Here is a 14,709-nt window from a genome sequence, read left to right on the forward strand (position 1 = left end):
CTGGAGCCTGCTTTGGATTGTGTGTCTTCCTCTCTCTCTGCCCCTCCCCCACCTGCTCTCTTTCTCTCTCTCTCTCTCTCTCTCAAAAATAATAAATAAACATTTTAAAAATTAAAAAAAGAATTATGATACATTGATTTTAGCTAGGGATTCATAAACTTCTACAAATGGATATGTGGTTAAAAGTGAACTAAACTTCACAATTACAAATCATTTGTCAAGTCTCCCAAGTTCAAGAAGGGTTTGGCTGCCATCAATTTATCAAGTGGATTCTTATCCATACAAATATAGTTGTTAATAAGCAGGCACTCTGCCCATGAGTAACTTACATTGTGCTACGGGAACGATAAAGTATATATCAGATCAAAGATTATTTGAGGACAGGGATCATATTAAAATCATGCCCGTAGCCCCAAAGTGGCCTGGCATATAAAAATCATTTAAACTAGCATAAATGGGGGCGCCTGGGTGGCTCAGTCAGTTGAGCGTCCTTTTTCGGCTCAGTTCATGATCTCGCTGTTCTTGAGTTTGAGCTCCCATCAGGCTCTGTGCTGACAGCTCAGAACCTGGAGCCTGCTTCGGATTCTGTGTCCCCCTCTCTCTCTTCCCCCTCCCCTGCTGGCACTCTGTGTCTCTGCCTCTCAAAAAAAAAAAAATATTAAAAAAAAACTATAAAGTAACGCAAATGAATGAACTACTGAATATGGTAATTCTGTAAGTACTCAGTAAGTGTCCTTGAATGATGTAAGAAATGAAGGAGAGACTTTGTCGTATGCTCATCATAAACAGTTAACCATATATAAAACTTAAGGGGCGCCTGGGGGGCTCAGTCAGTTAAGCGTCTGATTTCAGCTCAGGTCATGTTTTTCCAGTGCCTCAGTCTTCTGCCCTCTTTAACACTTTCTGTAGGCCATTAGCCATCCAAATCTGTGCCAATGGGACATTTTCCTCCGGGGAGGGGGGGGGGGAGGGAACCTTGTGGATCCAGAAGCCTCCCTAATGTTTTGTCCTTCCATTTAAAAACATTTCCAGAACATGCCAGATTAAAAAACCAGGCAAACAACCTTCTAGAACAAAACCCCTGAGATGAGTTTCATGTGCAATAAAAGGAGTTGATAATGAGCCAGAAAGGAGTGATGTTGATAGAACTGTCCCATATCTAAATGGAGATTAGATTCCCGTTTGACCTGGCTTTGTAGCCCTCTCTTTAATCACAGCGTATTTGATATTCTCTTCCTTGAATGAACTCATTTTCATCGTGGCTTTGGTCACAAGATTAAAGAATCGCTAACTAATTGTTCCAAGTAAGCAGAGCAATTCTCCCCGACTCCAATCCCGACTCCCAGCGGTGCCCACCGCCTGGCCTTCCATCGTAAGACACTTCAAGCCTGACCTCTGCAGGTGGAGAACGGAAATGCACAGGGCCCAAACGATTGTGGTCTTTCTTTTTAAAAGCCCACCGAGTTCTGAAAACACAAACGTTCACACTAGGTACGACAGGGATACTGATAGAATATGTTGGCCTCCCCTTTCATTTTAGAAGTTGCTTTTTTGAAAGTAGCAACCATCTGACTGCAAAGCATTTAAATTCCATCTGCAAATTAACTTTGTCCCGGCTAACCATTAATTCTTTCTGCCCATCGAGAAAAACCCAAATGCCTTAGATGAACTGAGATCCTGGAATCATGCGGGTTAAAAAATGTCCTGATCGGCCCCACCTTTCTCTAATCAAACAAATTGCTCTTTGTCCAGTGACCAAATCCCCCCTTTCCACCACCGTGCAGCCCAGGTTGCCATAGCTACCTTGGATGTCTATTTACCACACAAGGGATCAAAGCCAGGAGACATCCACACACGCACTTAGCCTTAAAACTTGCTGGAATGCCTGCGGATAACATGTGCCCACAAATTAAAGGATTTGCCCACAGCCTATGCGGTCCACAGCCGAGCAAACTACGAACGCACTTCATAATGAATGGCGAGGAAAAGCCACCGAGAAGTATTTCAAAACGACCCTATTTTAAATTCTGGTTAGTTACAGTATCTTCCTAGCTCAGTGTTGGGACAAATGAGAACAGAAATGCCTTTTACAGTTTTAGAGGCTTGACTTTCAAATGAAGGAAGCCATCAAACATAGTTGGATGCTGTAGGGGAGGCCTGTTTTAAGACCTATCGCTTCTAATTCCAAGCCTGGCACACACAGGTAGCCTGCCTTTCCGAGCGGGTAGGATTCCTCCCCAGAATTCTGCCTAATTTGCTGTGTCTCATTCTACGTCACTGTTCTCTGCCTTCATTCACCTCACCATTTGTTCAATGAGGATCAAACTGCCACCTCGTTCTCTCCTGGGGATGTGACAGAGAATAAATAGATCGCGTTGGTAAAGGACTTTCTAATCCTCAAAGGAAAGATGAATACAAAGACATTCATTATGAAACCAGATGTCCTTGGGCATTTTAATTCCAATCTGAAGAATGCATAACAGGCCGAGTCACAGCTTCCTTGTAATAGCACCAGGCTGGCCTTGCAAGAATTAGCAGCTGCTTAAAGCATTGGCTCACTACCTTGTTTTTCCCCTTCACACTCGTGTTAGTCTATCAGAAATAGAGCGCGCACCTTCTTCTCTTCGCGTGTTTTGGGAAGTCGTCAGGATATTAAAAACACAAAATACGTCTGGTAGGCAATTTCGTCTGGAGCAGCTGATTTTTTTTTTTTTTCCTAGCTCGAGAAAGAATTATTTGTCCTTCTCACGTGCGGGGACAATGAGTGGTGCGCTCTTTAGGGAGGGTATCGGGCCGTTGCAGGAATGCCAGAGGGAAACCTGTTGTTTTTGGCCGGCCTTCTACAACAGGTGGCCAGGCCTTTCCTTTTGCCTGGGAACATGGCAAATTCCTTCTCAAGGAAGTTTGAGGAGAGTGTCCCATTTAGGACCAGAGTGCAGAGAAAGATTGGCACACACTTTAAAATTACTTCCTGATAAAGGCAAATCAGGTTCACACTTCTCGTCTGTCCTAATTCGGCGTGACCTTAGGAACCCTCAAATAATATTATCCTTCTATGCGTTTTTTTTTTCTGCCACCGTGGCAGAAAGTTAAACCCCCCCTCTGAATCTCATCGCAGGGCAAGCAGCTTTCTAATTCTGCTGGCCCTGTCTGCCTACCCGCTATGGCTCGTACGTGGCAGGGGTCTCCTGGCTGCCGCACCATTGTTCAGCACTGTGCAGCCCTAGGGACGGATCACTCCTCAGCGAAGAGATTGGATTTCATTGCAGAGCGGATGACACAGGGACCTGTTTGATAGTGAACGCTGCAAATCCGGCTGAGGCTGCCGGGCTGGGATGGCAAATTGGCCGGTGGGTGCGATTCACCCTGCCTGGTGGCGGCAGTTTGGCCCGAGAGAAACTCAGATCAAGACAGGATTAATCCACACCAAGAACTCCACCACTCATCCCCTCCACATTGTTGTTCTAGCTGCCGTGGAACAATGTGTTCGATTCTTGAAAGGCTGGACTGCCCCGATTCTTTGGGTGAGCAATGACCCTCCCTCTCTCTCCCCCTTCCTCCCACCCCCGCGGCATCCCACCCTCTTTTCGAGTACTGAACAGGCCAAAACATCATTAGGCACACAGAGTCGCGAGATTCGAAAGTCGTTCGCTCACTAAATAACGAAGGAGCCATCACATGTGTACCCTTAGAACTTCAAAACCGGGCTGAATTCCAGTTCGCGCGAATGCCACGGCAAGCCAGGCATGGGGAAGATCATGCCAAGCCGGACAGCCTGCCTTTGGCATCGGGCACAGGGAGTGCCACCGTTCCACAGGGATCGTGTGGGAACAGGGATTCTGAAAACTGAGCTCAGACACCACCAAGGAGAGGACAGGTGGCCGTGCCCGGGATCAAATGACTTCTTTGTTCCAGCTGAGGACCTTTGTCAAAAATGTTTTGCGTTCCTCTTTCTCCTTTTAAATCCTTCCCATTTGGGCTTCTCGCTCCTTCCCCCCATCCCATCCGACGGCTCGACATAAAAAGAATGGGATCAGTTGTGGGTTTGCAGAACTAAAAGAAACCGAGCCTCGGCCCCACGATCTCCATCCAGCAAGGCAAGGGCAGTTCACTGAAAACACACGGCGCTTGCTGATCTAAACGTGCTTCCCTGCATTCACAGAAACTTGCCAAGCACGCTGGCTTAGGGGGCGAGCGGCAGAGGGTCTCTGCGCTCGACCAGTGGGGGCTCTGCACCTCCTCCCGAGGCTGCAGGAAACGGACGGAAAGTTCTAAACCCCTCGCCCTGGCCCCCAAAGGGAAAGTTTTGCTTCCTATGCAAATCACTTCCCCCAAAGCTGTCGGAGTGGAGGGTGCTGAACTCATCTAGAAAAAGATGTGAAGAGCTTTTCTGGCGGTAATACAGATGCTAACTCTTCGTACCCAGATTTACTGAGAGCTGGCAAAAGCAATTTACACTCCTCTGGTCAATTTTCTGCCGTTGCCAGCCTACCGGCATGTTTTTCCAATCTTGTCTTCCCTTCCTAGGAGCAGTGATCTTGATATTTCTATATTGACATAAGAGTCTTCCATAACTTGGAGTAAGTTGTAAATTGCACCTTTTCTTGGCTTCATACACCCACTTTTTCCTTTTCCTTTCTTAATGGCAAAGCCATAAACCTCTGCCTGGGCTGATAAGGAATGTTATCACTCTACCCCGAAGCCACGGAAGAGGCTGTCGGTTTAGAATTCCTTTCAGAGACTCATTTAAGTAATCCCAAGCCTTTCCCAGCTCACCGCGTCAGGGTTGTCTTCTTACGGCCAGAAGCAACACAGTTTCACAACTGCTGGAACAGAAAAATAAATCTGCATTTTTCTGGAAGGGCCGGCCGTCTGGGCTCATTTCGGGCTGGTTCCGCCTTCTCAGCCACAAACACAGTGAAGTGCTCAGAATGGGAAGCCAAAATGAGATAAGACGCCCCGTGTAATTCTTTTTCAGGATATTCAGTTATCTTTATTCTAACCCAAAGCACAGGATAGAAGCTTCAAAAAAAGCTCGAGAAAGACCCCGCACGACACAGCCCGGCGACTGCAAACTGGAATTGATTTACATATTCGACAAACCGCTTTTCAGCCCTTTACAATGACTGGCTGACATCACCGATCACCATTAGAGGCAAAGCGGGGCGGGGGGGGGGGGGGAAAGCCGGGGGGGGGGGCCCTCAGGAAATCGGCTCCTTCGGTTCCCTCAGGAAAACGCAGCCCCGACTTTCCGCCAATGGATGGACGTGGACAGCATGTGCTAATCCAGAAGGCTCGCCGGAGTACCATCGCGGGGGGCCCAGGCTGCGCCCTCCCGCCCCACCGGCCCGTAGAGCCCCCGGAGCTTACCTGCCTCATGTTTAGAATTCCATGACCCATCCGGCAGGGAGCGAGCTGCCTCGAAGCCCACGCCGCGGTCTTCGGAGGGGAAACACCAAACCCAACAGAAGCCCGCAAGACAAAAGCAACTCAGGGAGACCCACAGGCAGCAAAGAGCACGTTTTCTTCCTTTTTCTTTGATCTGTTGCTACACGCACTCTGCCCAAGACAATGTCAAGTTTCTCAAGCTTTCCTTCCCCAGCCTATGAAAAGTCGGGCTCAGGGCAGCAAGGACCGCCTGGCTCTTATTTCAAATCGGGGCTCCGAGCCGTCGTAGGCGGCTGGCTTGGGCCCCGGAGGAGCCCCGCCAATCAGGAGGAAGGGGTGGGTCCTGGGAGCCCGAAAGGCCGCCTCCGCGAGGATTAGCGAGCTTTCGGGATTTAAATGGCTGGAAGCCGCTGGAAACGGTGCGAAAGCTCCCAACGTGAAGCCTGAGTGCTGTTCTTATCTCGCTGCCCCGGGTCCGCTCGAAGCGTAACTGACTAGCTTCCACCCTAAGGCCCGGAAAGTGACCCAACCGTGTTTGGAAAAGGGCATCTGGCACCGAAGCCCTACTTGGGCGGAGACGCTGGGGAGGAAACCAAATGGTTTGTGCGGAACACCTTCACTGACGGGAGCACTCGGGGGAGGACGGTGCCACCCACCTCATTTCCATATAGACGAACTGGAGATCCAGCCCAAAACACCCAAACCGAAACGGGAAGGTGCACGCAAATCTGTTGAAAAGCGGCAAGGGAACAAGAATCGTTATCTGTTGGGAGCCCGAGGCATAACTGCCCAGAATACTGTTATTCGAAAAATAAACGCTGATGTGTCCTTAAGAAGAAAATGACTAAAGGAAGCCTATCTCCCTTTCTCTAGGGTTCGCCTTCCCCACAGGGTTGAATGTGGTGAACTTATGAACAGGGCCTAGCTGGCCATCAGCTCAGTAGGATGGGAGGAAAGCTGACTGGCTTCTGGTAAACTTAAACCCGGACTGAAAAAGAATTCCCGAAGTTCGCTTTCTAAACTTCACATAAACAGGAACTTTATTCAACTCTCAGCCAGCATGATTTCAAGGCAAATCGACCTTTGGATTTCAAAAAAGTGCACGTCGAGCAAAGACTACTTTCTGTGGCACCAGTGGCGTCTTTTTTTTCCCCCCCAAAGAGTGGCCAAAATGATTCTTTTGTGAGAATGATTCCATAAGTATTTTTAAATTTTTGTATAACAGGTTAGCAGGTAACCAACGGGCAGTTTCAAAACTGTCATCTGCGTACCCAGTTCTATGAAAACTCAGCAGCCCAGTATCTGCTGGCCAGGAGGTCCATAACCCCACCCCAGCCCCCCACCTCGGTAGGCCAAGGGCCCGCCTAGTGACACAGGCTGGCTTTAGTCCACTTGTCCTTACTTCGGAGCCCTTCAGTTACGACCCAGCCCAACCTCAGCGCTACTCACTTGGGGTCAGATCATTCTCCGCGGTGGGTGCCGTGCTGGCCGTTGTGGGATGTTGAACAGCACCGGGGTCTAGGCCCCCTAGACGCCAGTAGCATTCTCATGACAATCAATAATAATCATGCGGGGGGGGGGGGGGACGTAAAATCATGCCAGATTGAGAAGCATTGATGTACCAGCTCTGAGATATTGGTTCTCAAGCCAGAGCGCGCAAGGAAACTTCTGGGGAGATTGCTAAAAATGCAAATCCCAAAGGCCCTGCTCCTGTTCTAAGGGAATCTGATCAATTGCTTTGAGGAGGAGCCTGAGAATAGCATTTCTGATGCACAAAGGACTCCGATTTGCTTTGAGATGTACTGTACGGATCCCTGCCCTAGGTATGCCCTCAGCCCCAGGACATAGGGAGAGACCCCCAGCTGCTGCCATTAAATATCACTCGAGTTAAATCCCAAGGCGCACCTAATTTATCACCTTCAACAAAAGCTTCTCACAACTGCATGTGCCTTCTGCGGTCATCATCTCAAAGGTACATATGAGCTGGAATTTCCTCTCACCATCACCGTGCCCTTTCAAAGTTTCATCCATCTTTCTTCTCCTTTACCCACTCCCCTACCATCGTACACGGTCAGATGTCACCACTCTCTGTTGCTTCCCCAGAATGCCCCAAGACGAAGTCATCCCTTCCCTCCTCTATGCTCATAAAGCAGTTTATAGACACCCAGTGGTGTGCTGGCAAATGTTTGACAACCAGCTCTCCAAAATTAAAAAAAAAAAAAAAAAAAGGCAAGATTTGTAGTCGCATTTGCCAATTTCCGCGGTGTAAGAACTCGCTCCTTTCCCACCACCAGGACACTGAACAGAGTTAGAAAGGGTGGCACCGAATCGGCGCTGTGGTCATACACTCTCGTCTCTCTCGTATTAAACTATGCCACGCCGGAGGGTAAGAATGGCGTTCTATTCGTCTCTGTAACCCCAGCCACTTGCAATGTACCCGTTGTGCAGTAGGTGGGCAACCGACATGCATGGGGAGAAAACGCAATGCAACGTGCAGCTCAGACCGGAGTGCATGAGAGACCAGCCTTCTGAAACAGAACCTCGGATTCCCGGGTGTATTTGGGAGACACTATATTTTTTATGTTTTTATATGAAGGCATCCCACACGTTTGCATCCACATCTTTACACCATTCGATCAGCTGTAGATTGCAAAGATCTCCAGGAGGAATATAGACAGTAGCCCCTGGGAAGTACAGGAAAGGTAAGAGATGCGGTAATTGATGACGGTTATTTCTACCATCTTCTCCTTATGCACTAAGACAGGAATGCTAACGGTGGTGTCATTAGCAAACACCACTTGCGACTGCCTCCTGTCAGCCAAGCATTTCGCCAGCTTCTTCACCAACGTGTGCCGTTTAATGTCTGCCAAAATACCACAAAGTAGACATCACCGTCGTCAGGCTAAGAATGAGCAGACAAGATCATGGAGGCAAAGTAAGTAGCCCAAGATCGTATTGTTATAAATCGCTGTACCAGGAATCAAGTGTTTGGGATTAGAATTTTTCTGCTTTTCGTTGTAAGACATGCTGTCTCCGGAAGTGTTCAGAAGCTGCCTAAAGAAAGTGGACGGTGTGAAAAATGAAGTCTCCTTCATTTATAAATACGCCAATATAATTTTTAAAAACTTCCAATGAAATAAATGGCCCCTTGGGGGTCGCCCATCGAGCGAACATTAGGTCCGCTCATCGGAAACGGTGTAGGCAAGTCAAGCGAAACAAGGAAAGAAACTTGCTTCACCAAAGGAGAGGATGTCCCCTTCCCCAGTGTGTGATTAACAGCGTTTGCCGATGACAGCTGAAGGGATGTTGTAGTCTTAACGGAGCCTAGATGACAGTCCTGCGTGGTTATGTGCGGGTCTGGTGATAAACAGACCTGCACAGCAAATGGAACAGGTGCCTGGACAGGTGGCCCTGGGCAGGCCCTCCTGGCCATGGATGGATATTAGCATGGCACCTGACAAGTGTGCCACCTCTTTCTGGATTCTATTAGGGTCAAAGCATATGGGATTAGCACTTGTGTGCATAAATAATGGTTGACCGTCAGTAACGTCGTGTGGTTTATTGAAATATGTGTCAGGACACGACATTAAAAGTCAGTGAAAACCAAGCTGAAATGGCCTAATCGGCCACTTGGAAAGCGTGCTTGGTGCAAGTGAAGTCTTTGGGGTCTATGGAAAGAGTGTACTTATTCTCCTGCAGAGGATCCAGGAAGCCAGTTGCTTTATACTGTATATATGTATACATATATGAATATATATATATATATTGAGGAATACTGTATTCGAGGTAATTCGTGAAGTTGCTTTAAGTTGACAACAACACAGGTCCCTGCTTAGAAAAAAAAAAGGAAGGGGCGCCCCGGTGGCCCAGTCGGTTGAGCGTGCGACTTCGGCTCAGGTCATGATCTCGCAGTTTGTGGGTTCGAGCCCCGCGTCGGGCTCTGTGCTGACAGCTCAGGGCCTGGAGCCCGCTTTGGGTTCTGTGTCTCCCTCTCTCTCTACCCCTTGCCCACTCACGCCCTGTCTCTCTCTGTCTCTCTCTCGCAAAAATAAACATTAAAAAACAAAAAAATTTAGAAAAAAAGGAAAATCCCACCTATCATTCTTACAGCATGTCACCAAAAATCAAGTTTCTACTCGCTGAGTGCGGGCGTTCATGAAGTGCATTTCTTTCAGTTGGTTGATGGAAGCACTGAGAGATACCAGAAGCACGGGGGGTAATTTGGAGTTCATTTTTGGTGTTAATGTGGCCGGTAAACTGGCTGATGGACTTCGAGCAGACGAACTGACATCTTTAAGTCCAGATTTTTCAGGGGGCAGTTGGGCATATTATGGGCTGAATGTTTGTGTCCTCCCACAATGCTTATGTTGAAATCCTAACCCCTAATGGACCAAGACAGATAAAATCATAAATGGGAAAGGTTTTTTGGTAACTATTGCTTGTATGAATGTTTTGGATGACAGACACTGGAAAGAAGGAAAGAAATCTGTGAATCCAAAAACGGAAGGAATAGACACCCTGTGAGAAACGGTTTCGGAGAACGGAGCCTAAGGACAGACCTGCGGACAGGACGGAGCTGACTAACTGGTCAGGGTTTTCAATGCACTGAACTTGCTATTTCCTCACTTGAAAACTAAGGACGTGAAACAAATCATGCTATTTAAAATTTTAATCATAACTTACTACGTACTAATTCTCTGTGTTTAGGGGTGCCTAGGTTAAGCATCCAACTCTTGAGTTAGGCTCACGTCATGATCTCACGGTTCATGAGTTCGATCCCCATGTTGGGCTCTGTGCTGACAGTGTGGAGCCTGCTTGGGATTCTCTCTCTCCCTCTCTCTCTCTGCCCCTCCCCCATGCACATGCATGTGCACTCTCTCTCTCTCTCTCTTTCAAAATAAATACATAAACATTTAAAAAATAATAATAATTCTCTGCTTTTAGAGGTGAAACATTCTGACATTTCCTAGTTTTTGTTGATGAACTAAATAGGGCTGATCCCTCATTATTTTCCTCTTAGTAATCTGGTAAAGCTTAATGCATGAACTTGGCAATGGTTTTTATATACTCCTCCCGCTGTCAAATATTCTCTACACTCCCAATTAAACCTTCTGCTTCATGTCAACGCAATAATATCCTACTTCCCCAAAAGTAATTCTTCAGCTTCCAAGTCATCTGCTTTTTTGCTCCAGTTTTGCGCCTAGATTTTCAAGGAGAAAGTTATTACAATGATTTATTTTTTTTTTTTTACTTGCCTTATTAACCCCTTTCCTAGGTTCTGAGGTCGGTAAGGCCTGCGTCAGTCAGGGTTCTCCAGAGAAATAGAACCAGTAGGATATATAACGTACATCTTGGGATTTATTTCAAGGACTTGGCCTGTGTGACTATGAGCACTGATAAGTTTGACATCCATAGGGCAGGCTGGCAGGAGCTCATCCTACAGTTTTGAGGCCAACTTTCTTCTTCCTCAGGGAAACCTCAGGTTTGCTCTTAAGGCCTTTGACTGATCAGATGAGGGCCCCCCACATTCTCAAAGATCGTCTCCTTTACTTAGAGTCGACTGATTGTGGCTGTCAGCCACATCTGCAAATGCCTTCAAAGCAACCCCGAGATCAGAGTTTGATTGAATAACTGCTGACTACAGCCTAGCCAATGGACCGTTGTATATCCCTGATAACAACAAGCACACAGTATATGGTCAATTAGTTAAGAAATGTTTACTGAATCGCTGCAACTAACGATAATTGCAAAACCTCCATCAGTAGAAGGCTCTCTTCTTTATAAATAACGAAATTTTGCTAATAGACTTATCGTGTGCTTCTCAACCACAACACTGGAAGGGAGGAGCTCTAAAATGTTGAAATAAAATGATTTCCAACTGATCATTCTATCCCAAGTCAGACTATTCATCAAATGTCAGGACCGAATGCCGCTACTTTCATAGAAAGACGCCAACATGTTGCATCCCTTCTACTCTTTCTTTGGAATCTACTCAAAGATGTGTTTTAGCAAAAGGAGGGAATTAAACCAGGGAAGATATGGCAATGGGTCTCAGAAGCAGAGAAACCAACTTGAAGAGAAGTTAAGACGATAGTTGGGGCGATCTTAGAAAGCCCCTGTCTGAGCTATAGCAGGATGATGGAGAACTCCCGGACAGAGGTCTCCGGGGGGCTGGGGGGATGACACTGATGGATCACATTTGAGGATGAACAGGTGCACGTAGATATAAGCAAAAGGTGGCACTATCATTAATTCCAGGAAGAGCAAAAGAATGCCCATAGAAGGAAGCACAGTCCTAAAACACTCCTGAAGTCGGGAGTGATCTCTGATACAGAGACCGAGGCAGAGGCTACTGGCAGCCAATCCAATACCCAGCTTCCCCTTGTTTCTTTCCAACAGAGCTTCAATGTATTTGGTGGCAGAAATGTGCCGGACCGAAGAACATTTCCCCGTCTCCCTTGCAGGTGTGGCTGGTGATGTACAACTATATGGCCAATGGAATTTTCATAGAAGCTGCTGTGGAAGGCTTCTGGGAAAGCTCTTAAAAGAGATGCACGGTTTGCCCTTCGCGGTTCCCAATTTCCCTACCGGGAATATGGATGCGATATCTGAGGGGCTGGGGCCATTCTGGAACCATGAGAGGAACAGAACAAGTGGTAAAGCTGGAAAATTAAGTAAAGGCAGAAGGGTCCTGGATTCCTGAGGACATCTTAGAGTCTCTGAATGAGCCCTGAACTCCATGTTCTGTGAGAAAAATAAATTGCTGGGGTGCCTGAGTGGCTCAGTCAGTTAAGCATCTGACTCTTGATTTCGGCTCGGGTCATGATCTTACGGTTTGTGGGATCGAGCCCTGCATCGGGCTCTGTGCTGACTGCACCTGGGCAGAGCCTGCCTGGGATTCTCTCTCTCTCTCTCCCTCTCTCTCTGCTCCCTGCTCTCTCTCTCTCAAAATAAACAAGCAATTTAAGAACAAAGAAAAATATGGGGCACCCGGGGGGCTCAGTCAGTTGAGCGTCCGACTTGGGCTCAGGTCATGATCTCGAGGTTCGTGAGTTGAGTCCCACATCGGCCTCTCTGCTGTCAGTCCGGGGCCTGCTTCAGATCCTCTGCCCCCCTCTCTCTCTCTGCCCCTCCCCCACTCATGCTCACTCTCTCTCTCTCTCTCTCTCAAAGATAAATAAGCATTAAAAAATAAAGAAAAAGAAAAAGAAATTGCTAATTCTTTCTGATCCTATGCGGGATGTTAAAGATACGGTCTAAAATTCATAAACCAAGAAACAGCAATAAAAGCATGTTACAGGAAATATGAAAGTACATATCAGAGGAAATCTTTATGAGTTGAAAGCGATTGCTCCCAGAATGGAGTGGTGGTTTTCATTACAAGTCGTTCATATATTTGTACTTTGAACATGGATTACTTTGATACAAATTAAAAATAATTAAAAATAAACAAGAAGATACTCCGCGGTGATTAAATCAATTTCTCGGCCCTTGAACTCACTTCCTGTATCAGCAGTGTGTTATGATTATCTGGCCCATAGTTAACCAAAGAGTCAGGGTAGAGCATTCGAGAAGTTACGTGCCTGATGGCGCATTTTGAACCTCAAGGGCAATGTCACCATGTCACGCACATATGATCTGATTGGCATTTCCTCTTTCCCCCACCACAGATTTAATTTGCTCAGAGTTTATGACTGATTTGCCATGTAGGGTGGGAAATACGCATATTAAGACAGCCTTGATCCAAACTGCTTTAGACTAACATTCTTTCAGAATCAAGGCAACCCTGATGCCTTAATAATTGGTTAGACTAATTTAAAAAAACAACAACAATTTTTCTTTTTATTCCTAACTGGCATCATCCTTGATTTAAATTCATTTTTAAAAACTGGGTTTAAGTATGGCAGGAAATAACTGGTTACTGTTCTTTATATTATTACCACGTTACTTCTTATTCTTTTCTCTCTCTCATTTTTCTTGCATAAGAAACGGGTTAGTCTCTCAAACCTTTAATATTTTAATACTCAAAGCTGATTTTTAAATTAGCCTTAGAGATGAAAAACAACATTCACTTATGTGACTCAGATCTCAGTTTTTATATGTTAGGAACAAACAAATCAGGCTGGTTCTTTGATAATCACATGGACAGAAGGTGAATAGAAATTTTAATCAAAAGAAGCTTTGAACAGGATTTGCGCTCCTTGCTTGTAAAAAGACAATGCTTTATCCTTTAGATTGACACTTCTCAAATGCACAGAAAGACTGCAGGCATGGCTGTATTTTTCTCCCCCTGATTGGCAGAAACCCTCTCCCACTCCACACATAATATCTATACTTGGATTCAAGATGGCGGAAAAGATAAAAGCTACTTCAGAATCATGGTTTACATGTCTCTTTCCTCTGCTAGACACAGATGAGGGTGTTTTTCTGCTCTCTTTTCATAGCCAAGAAAATAATAGTTGCTCTCATTTCCTTATAACTAGATGGCTCATCATGGGTTTCTCCTCTGCTGGGAACCACTTATGAAAATTCACACATACTGAGATCGGCTTTCCTATACTATTCCCCCGATGCAATATGCAAGATAAACATATTGAGTCGCGGCAAGGAAAAAAAAGGCAAACGTTGAGTATCAGTGCCTTAGCTTTCTCCGTATTTACTGAAGAGCTCTTTTAAATGTCTGGGAAACTGCATTCAAATGAAGCTTTGTTTTCGTTCTCCTTCGATTTAGTAATTTACAAAAGGAAAGGCTTATACTGTTTGTCTATTTTATAAATGTGCTATCTATTTTTTGTTTAAAAATTTTTTAATGTTTATTTATTTTTGAAAGAGAGACAGACCGTGAGCAGGGGAGGGGCAGAGAGAGAGGGAGGCACAGAATCCGAAGCAGGCTCTAGGCTCTGAACTGTCAGCACAGAGCCCGACGTGGGGCTCGAACCCATGAACTGTGAGATCATGACCTGAGCCGAAGTCGGACGCTCAACCGACTGAGTCCCCCAGGTGCCCATGGTGCTGCTATTTAAAATAATTTCAGTGTGAGTGATTTAAATAACGTCATACACTGACCAAGATAACCGTACTCTTATTTGTAGCTTTATCTGTGTTCTATCCGAAAGCCCTACCGATATTTCTCCTAAACTCCCATCTGTGTGGGGGAAAAGATAATTTCGTTATGGTCATCTCTAGAAACCAACCAACTGGCTCTACTTATCTTCAACTGGGCAAACTAATCTAACCCAATTAAAGGGATCTAAAACCAGCTGCTCTAGGAGGTCTAACTTAGTTAAACCTTAAATTAAAAAGTGGACACCCGCACTAAAG

At 46.1% G+C, this 14,709-nt stretch overlaps 1 protein-coding gene across 2 annotated transcripts in view; it reads right to left on the reverse strand.

The window, feature by feature from the left end:
• Positions 1-6,393, reverse strand: part of MID1 (midline 1) — a 148,310-nt gene extending 141,917 nt beyond the window's left edge. Inside the window, exon 1 of one of the 2 annotated variants that reach the window (XM_049643416.1) lies at positions 5,371-6,393. The gene's annotated coding sequence lies outside the window, so the exon portion shown is untranslated. The remainder of the gene's footprint in view (positions 1-5,370) is intronic. The other variant, XM_049643415.1, reaches the window with a different exon arrangement.
• Between the last annotated feature and the right edge of the window lie 8,316 nt (positions 6,394-14,709).

This window comes from Panthera uncia, chromosome X (genome assembly GCF_023721935.1).
Source record: "Panthera uncia isolate 11264 chromosome X, Puncia_PCG_1.0, whole genome shotgun sequence".
Classification (NCBI taxonomy): domain Eukaryota; kingdom Metazoa; phylum Chordata; class Mammalia; order Carnivora; family Felidae; genus Panthera; species Panthera uncia.